Here is a 6,287-nt window from a genome sequence, read left to right as displayed (position 1 = left end):
TTTGGGGACCTCAGGGGATATCATTGCCCCTTCTGGTCCAGCATTCGTTATGGGTTTACTGTTGGGCTGAGTGTGTGCTGTGGGAGGAGCCGGGCTGGCCGGCCAGGTGTGGCCACCTTCTCTCATTGCGTCTCTTGCATCCGTGCTTGAGCTGCATGTGCTGTGGAAGAGAAGTATCTTTCTGCTAAAGGACTGATTTCCAGTTAAGGTATGGGTGTTTCAAACCAAAAACTGTTCATGGACCTTCACCCTTTTCCCTTGCTCCCCCTGTTCTGTCCTACCACCTCAGGCGACCAATGAACAAAGCAGAGTGAGGCCTAGGTACCTGGGGCGGCGGAGCTAGGCATAAGGTCCCTTAGACTATTTGCTTTCTGTCTGCCTCATCTGTCTTAGAAAATGGGGGAAAGTATATGTGGGGAGACATCCACACATTGTTTTTAGCACAAATACAAAGTAAGAGTTATTGAGCCCTGAATGGTTAAAGGGAAAGTACCTAAATTAATACCTGACAAATTTTGTTGCTAATTTTATCTTTTTTCTTTTTTCTCTCTTATTTTTGAGAGAGAAAGCGCGTTTTAGCGGGGAGGGGCAGAGAAAGACGGAGCTAGAATCTCACACAGGCTCTGTGCTAGCAGTGTGGAGGCCAAGTCAGGGTTGGAACTTATGAACCGAGATCATGACTTGAGCTGAAACCAAGAGGCGGACGCTTAACTGAATGAGGCACCCAGGTGCTCCTAATGTTATCTTTTTCTGTGGAAGCAAGTATGCTTGCTGGGGACTGGAATTGTCCGGAACCTCTTCCTACATGGCCCCAAAGCTTCCTACATTGCCCACTTTCATTTTTGCAGATCACTCTGTGCAGATCGAATCATCACCAATTAATATTTAAAATGATAGCCCTTCCCCAGTACATCCTGACTCACCTGAAGTCCCTACTTGTGACTCCCTTGGAGTTCTTTGTCTCTACCATATAACAAATTCCTATACTCGTATGTATTAATATATATATATTTTTTTTTATTAATTTCTAATTTTTGAGAGAGATAGTGTGCATGAGCAGGGCAGGGCAGAGAGAGGAGTACAGAGGATCTGAAACTAGCTCTGTGCTTTCAGCAGAGAGCCTGGGGCAGGTCTTGAACTCAGGAATCATGAGCCATGAGCTCATGATCTGGGCCCAAGTTGGATGCTTAACTGACTGAGCCACGCAGGGGCGCTGTACTAATATATTTTTAAAAATATATACTGCCTTTTAAGGAAAAAAGACTTTAGGCAATTTTGTAGGTGTAGGTGAAAAGATTGAGCCTCATAGATAGTTCTTTACTGTAGGAACTGAACTTCTGGTTTGTTGCCATTGGTAACGGTACTGACTCTTACTATGTGCCAAGCACCAGGCTAATTTTCGATGGCCTGGAGAGTAAGACTCATCAGTCCCTGTTCTCCTTCAGAGCACTTGCTGTGCAGTGCAGACGTGAGATGTGACTAGAGAATCTCCATGTAACAAGGTAAATACCTATCATTGCTGTGCGTTGAATGCTCTGGAGGAATAAGGTGGAGCCCTAGTAGTCAGTTTAGCCTGGCACAGAGAGGGAAAGGTTTGGAGGAGATGCGGCCTGGAATGAATTTGTAGGGATAAAGAGGAAATAGCTAGGTGAGGAGTGACAAGGGGTCATGGCAGTAGATATCACGGCCCTGTGTTCCTGTCCATCAAGGCTCAGGCGGAGATGTGGTTCTATGAGTGAGGTTATGAAACCAAATAGGTTACTTTATCAACCATTTTAAGACAAACTTTATGACAGCCAGTATCTAACACAGATGATTTCATATAATAAAGAGTATATATTTTTTAAATTCTTCATAATTTGATATCTTCTTAGTTGATATTAACTGCTCATCTCGTATTAATCTGTGGAGAGCTGCCAGAAGAGCAGCCAGGGGAAGAGATGTGGGCCTTGACCTAAGATCAGCCACCTGCAGGGCTGGACAGTGTTATCACTCCCAGCTCAAGGCCGGAGACAGCTTGGCTGGACTTTCTTATTGGCTCCTCAGATGCTGTGCTAAAACTGCGGCTTCTGTGTTCTTTTTTTTTTTTCCTTTACCCTAGCCCCTTCACGTGACCCTGTTTCTTAGCAACTGACCTGTGCTTTCTGCTCTTTATAAGATGAATGTGTTTTCTCAATAAACTGAGGCTTGATCAGAAACTTTGTCTTGCCTCCATTCTCTGTGCCCCCTGCCCCCCAATTCTCACTCCCTCCCTCAGGACCTGCATTGACTGACCTGCGGGCTGGGTCATTAATCCAACCCTGTTATTAGGCCAGACGTAATAAGAATGTCTTTTCCTCAATCATTTTGAATTGCTATCATCAAGTTCTGTCATTTCCCAGAATTATGGCAGTGCCAGACAAGATTAACATTTCAAAAGTTTCCCAGTTTTGATGGATTTTAATGTCTTGGAAAATTGTAGACTCTTTTGGGTACCCTTGATAAATATGGACCCTTTCCTAAAAATATGTCCATTTTCATGTACAACATTTAGCATGCAGTCAGGTTTCCTAGACCACCTGGACCACATGTTAAAAACTCCTGCTCTGAATAGCTTTCCTTTAGTATCAGTAAGAGATAAAGCTATGAAAGGTGAGTAAACTTTGCTTCTTGAAAATGCCCTTTCAGTTTTAGAAATCTATGTCCATTTTTCTCTTTCTCTTTGAATTTTCACAAGAACAGCAAGTTGGGAATTGGGCTAGTTATTAAAAGCATATGCTCCAGGGGCATCTGGGTGGCTCAGTCGGTTAGGCGTCCGACTTCGGCTCAGGTCATGATCTCACGGTTTGTGGGTTCCAGCCCCACATCAGGCTCCGTGCTGACCGCTAGCTCAGAGCCTGGAGCCTGTCTTTAGATTCTGTGTCTCCCCCTCTCTCTCTGACTCTCCCCTGCTCACGCTGTCTCTGTTTCTCTCTCTCTCTCTCTCTCAAAAATAAATAAAAACATTAAAAAAAATAGAAAGCACATGCTCCAATATTTTTAAACCCTTCCCAAGACAGTAAATGAAATATATTTCAGGGGGAAAAGAGGTGGTGGTGATGGAGGGGGGCACTTGTGGGGAAGAGCACTGGGTGTTGTATGGGAAACAACTTGACAATAAAATATTATGAAAAAAGAAATATATTTCATATTGCAACACAGAACCTGTACTCACACATATAATTGAGAAAAAATCTCTGTTACCCCATCCATCTACAACGCATTCAGATCATTTATTTCTTTTTTATTTCAGTAAAAATTCTGATTAGACAAAACAAAACTGACTTAAAAATCCACTAATGTAAACAGTTTTCTGTATGACAAACACACTTTTAATATAATTCTCTTTACTACTCCCTTATAGTAATGTGTAAGTTGCTGAAATTCAATAGTGATTAAGATGGTGTTATAATATCATTCAGCCAGGAGACTGAGGAATGCTAGGTCCTATCTTGTCATAACCACACCCCCTTCTTCTGAGATATCCCAAGAAAAGCACATAGATGCTTGCCGCATGCCTCCTTGCCCCAAAAGCTTAGTCTAGAATTTCTACTCCCAATACATTTGAGGATCAGAACGCAGCCAGAGATAGAACAAAGGAAAATATATGCCCCACTGCCTGGGCTGCAGGCTGAAGGAAGCCTTAGAAATCTAAAGAAAGAAGAAATGCTAACCACTTGCAGCCTCTCTCTGAATTTACTACTTTGTGGGTAGAAGGAGAAGTAGTGGACTACACACAAGCCATCTTGAACAGTCGTTTGGATTGGGCTGTGTACAGAGGTTTCCAGCTCCCAGTTTTCTATTGCTGTTTTAACCGATTACCACAAACCTAGTTGCTCACAACAATATCAATTTGTTCTCTTATTGCTCTGGAGGTCAGAAATCTGAAATCAGTCCCTCTGGACTAAAGTCAAAGTGTTGGGAGGGCTGGTTCCTTTGAAGGCTATGAAAGAACACTCCTTCACATTGCCTTTTCTAGCTTCCAGAGCCCTTCTTTACATTCCTTGACCCATAGGCCTTCCTCCATCCTCCAAGCTAGCAGTGTAGCATCCTCAAATGTCTTTCTGCTTCTGTTGTTACATTGCCTTCACTTGTCCTCCAGGTAAATCTCCCCCTGCCTCTCATAAACACAGTTGTGATTACCGTTAGGACTCACCCGATACTACAGGATAACTTCCCCTTCTCAAGATCCTCAATCACATTTGCAGAATCCTAATGGTCATGGAAGGTTACATGCACATGTTCCAGGTATTAGGATATGGGTGTTTGAAAGGACCATTATTAAGCTTACCACACGCGAATGGGGTCTAAAATTCAGCCCAAGCTCCACTCACACATCAAGCCCTACATCGAAGGGTATGCAGTCAGACCCTCAAAGTTCCTGGCATCTTCCCTAGGTCTTAGTTGCACAGATGTTCCTGACGGCTTTCTGGGGGGTTTAGGTGGGTTGGTTTGCAGGATTATAGAGGGATAGGATGTGGAGAAGGAAGGACATTTCACAGTTCATGTGTTAAAGGCTTATTATGGATTTCTTGTAATGTTCTAATCGTATGTTGTAACATTCTTTTATTTTTTATGGAGTTTTTCTTAGGTTTTGTTATCAGGGTTATGATGAGTTAACATGAGGTGTCATAAAATGAATTGAGAAATGTTTCCCTTTCTTTTATTTTCTGGAAGCTATTGTATATAATTGGTATCATTTCTTTCTTATATACTTAGAGAATTGAGTAATGAAACCATCCAGGCCTGGAGTGTTCTTTGCTGAGAGGGTTGAAATGATGAATTCCATTTTGGGAAGTCGTATCAAGGACTTTCAGCTAATGTCGATATTATGGGCGTACAGTTGTTAGTTCCCTATCCTTTAAATGTCTGTGATATCTGTAGTGAAGTTACCTCTTTGATTCTCACTGTAAGTAATTTTTGTCTTCTTTTTTTCTTGGTTAGTCTGCTAGAAGTTTAAAGAAGTATATTGGTCTTTCAAAGAACCAGCTTTTGGTTCATTAGTTTTTCTCAATTTTATTTTCTCCCTGTGATTGATTTCTACTCTTTGTTATTTTCTCTCTTTTGCTTGCTTTCAGTTTGTGTCTGTGTCCTAATTTCATCCTCTTAGGAATGCATCAGTTCTACTGGGTTAGGGGCCCACTCTTCTGTCCTCATTTTCACTTAATTGAACTTAACCTCTTTAAAGATCTTATGTCTAAAATAGTCACATTCTGAAGCATTGGATATTAGGACTTCAACACATGAATTACATGTGTATAACAGTATATATTTTGGTTTTCATTCATGCTAGAATGTCTTTATTTTGCCATTGTACCTGAAGGGCATTTTTGCTGGAGATAGCACTTTGAATGGACTTCATTATATTGTTTCAGGTTCCATGATTTCTGATGAAAAATTCAGACTTTTGAATCATTGTTCTCCCCATGTGTCTTCATCTGGCTGCTTTCAAGGTTTTTTTATTTTTGGTTTTTAGAAGTTTGATTATAATATTTCTTTGGTGTGTTTGAGTTTATTATGTTTGGTGTACTGGATTTCTCAAATCTTTAAATTTCTGTCTTTTCACAAATTTAGGAAGGGTTTGTTCATTATTCACATAGTTATTCTGTACTACTCTTCTCTCCTTTGGGAGTCCAATGAAATGCATGTTAAAACTTCTGTTATATTCCCATAGGTCTTGAAGGCTTTATTCTTTATTATTTTTTACCTTTCCCCCCCTCTCTTTTTCAGATGGGATAATTTCTATTAATTTATCTTCAAATTCACGATTCTGTCCCCCATCATCTGTGTACTGTTGTTGAATCCAGTGAATTTTACATTATATTTTTTCAGTTCTAAAATTTCCTTTTTGATAAAATAGTTTCTGTTTCTCTCCTGAGAACATCTATCTTTTCATTTATTTCATAGTCTTTATTTTTACCTCATGGATTGTGGTTTAATATCTGTTTTAAGATCTTTATCTGAGAATTTCAATATTGAGGTGACCTTGGGTTGGCATTTGTTGTCTTTGTCCTTGAAAATACATTCCATTTGTTTGGTTCTTTGTATATTGAATAGTTTTGTATTGTATCTTGGGCATTTTGAACATTATGTTGTGAAACTCTGGGTCCTATTAAAATCCTCTGGAAAAATGTTGATTTTTTTTAAGCAAGCAAAATCTTGACGTTCAGAATACAAGTTCTTTTTTGTTTTTAAGTTTATTTATTTTGAGAGAGAGCGAGAGTGAGCATGACCAGGGGAGGGGCAGAGAGAGATCCCAAGCAGACTCC

Source organism: Suricata suricatta, chromosome 11 (assembly GCF_006229205.1).
Source record: "Suricata suricatta isolate VVHF042 chromosome 11, meerkat_22Aug2017_6uvM2_HiC, whole genome shotgun sequence".
Taxonomy (NCBI): Eukaryota; Metazoa; Chordata; class Mammalia; order Carnivora; family Herpestidae; genus Suricata; species Suricata suricatta.
Note: the sequence above shows the minus strand (reverse complement) of the source record.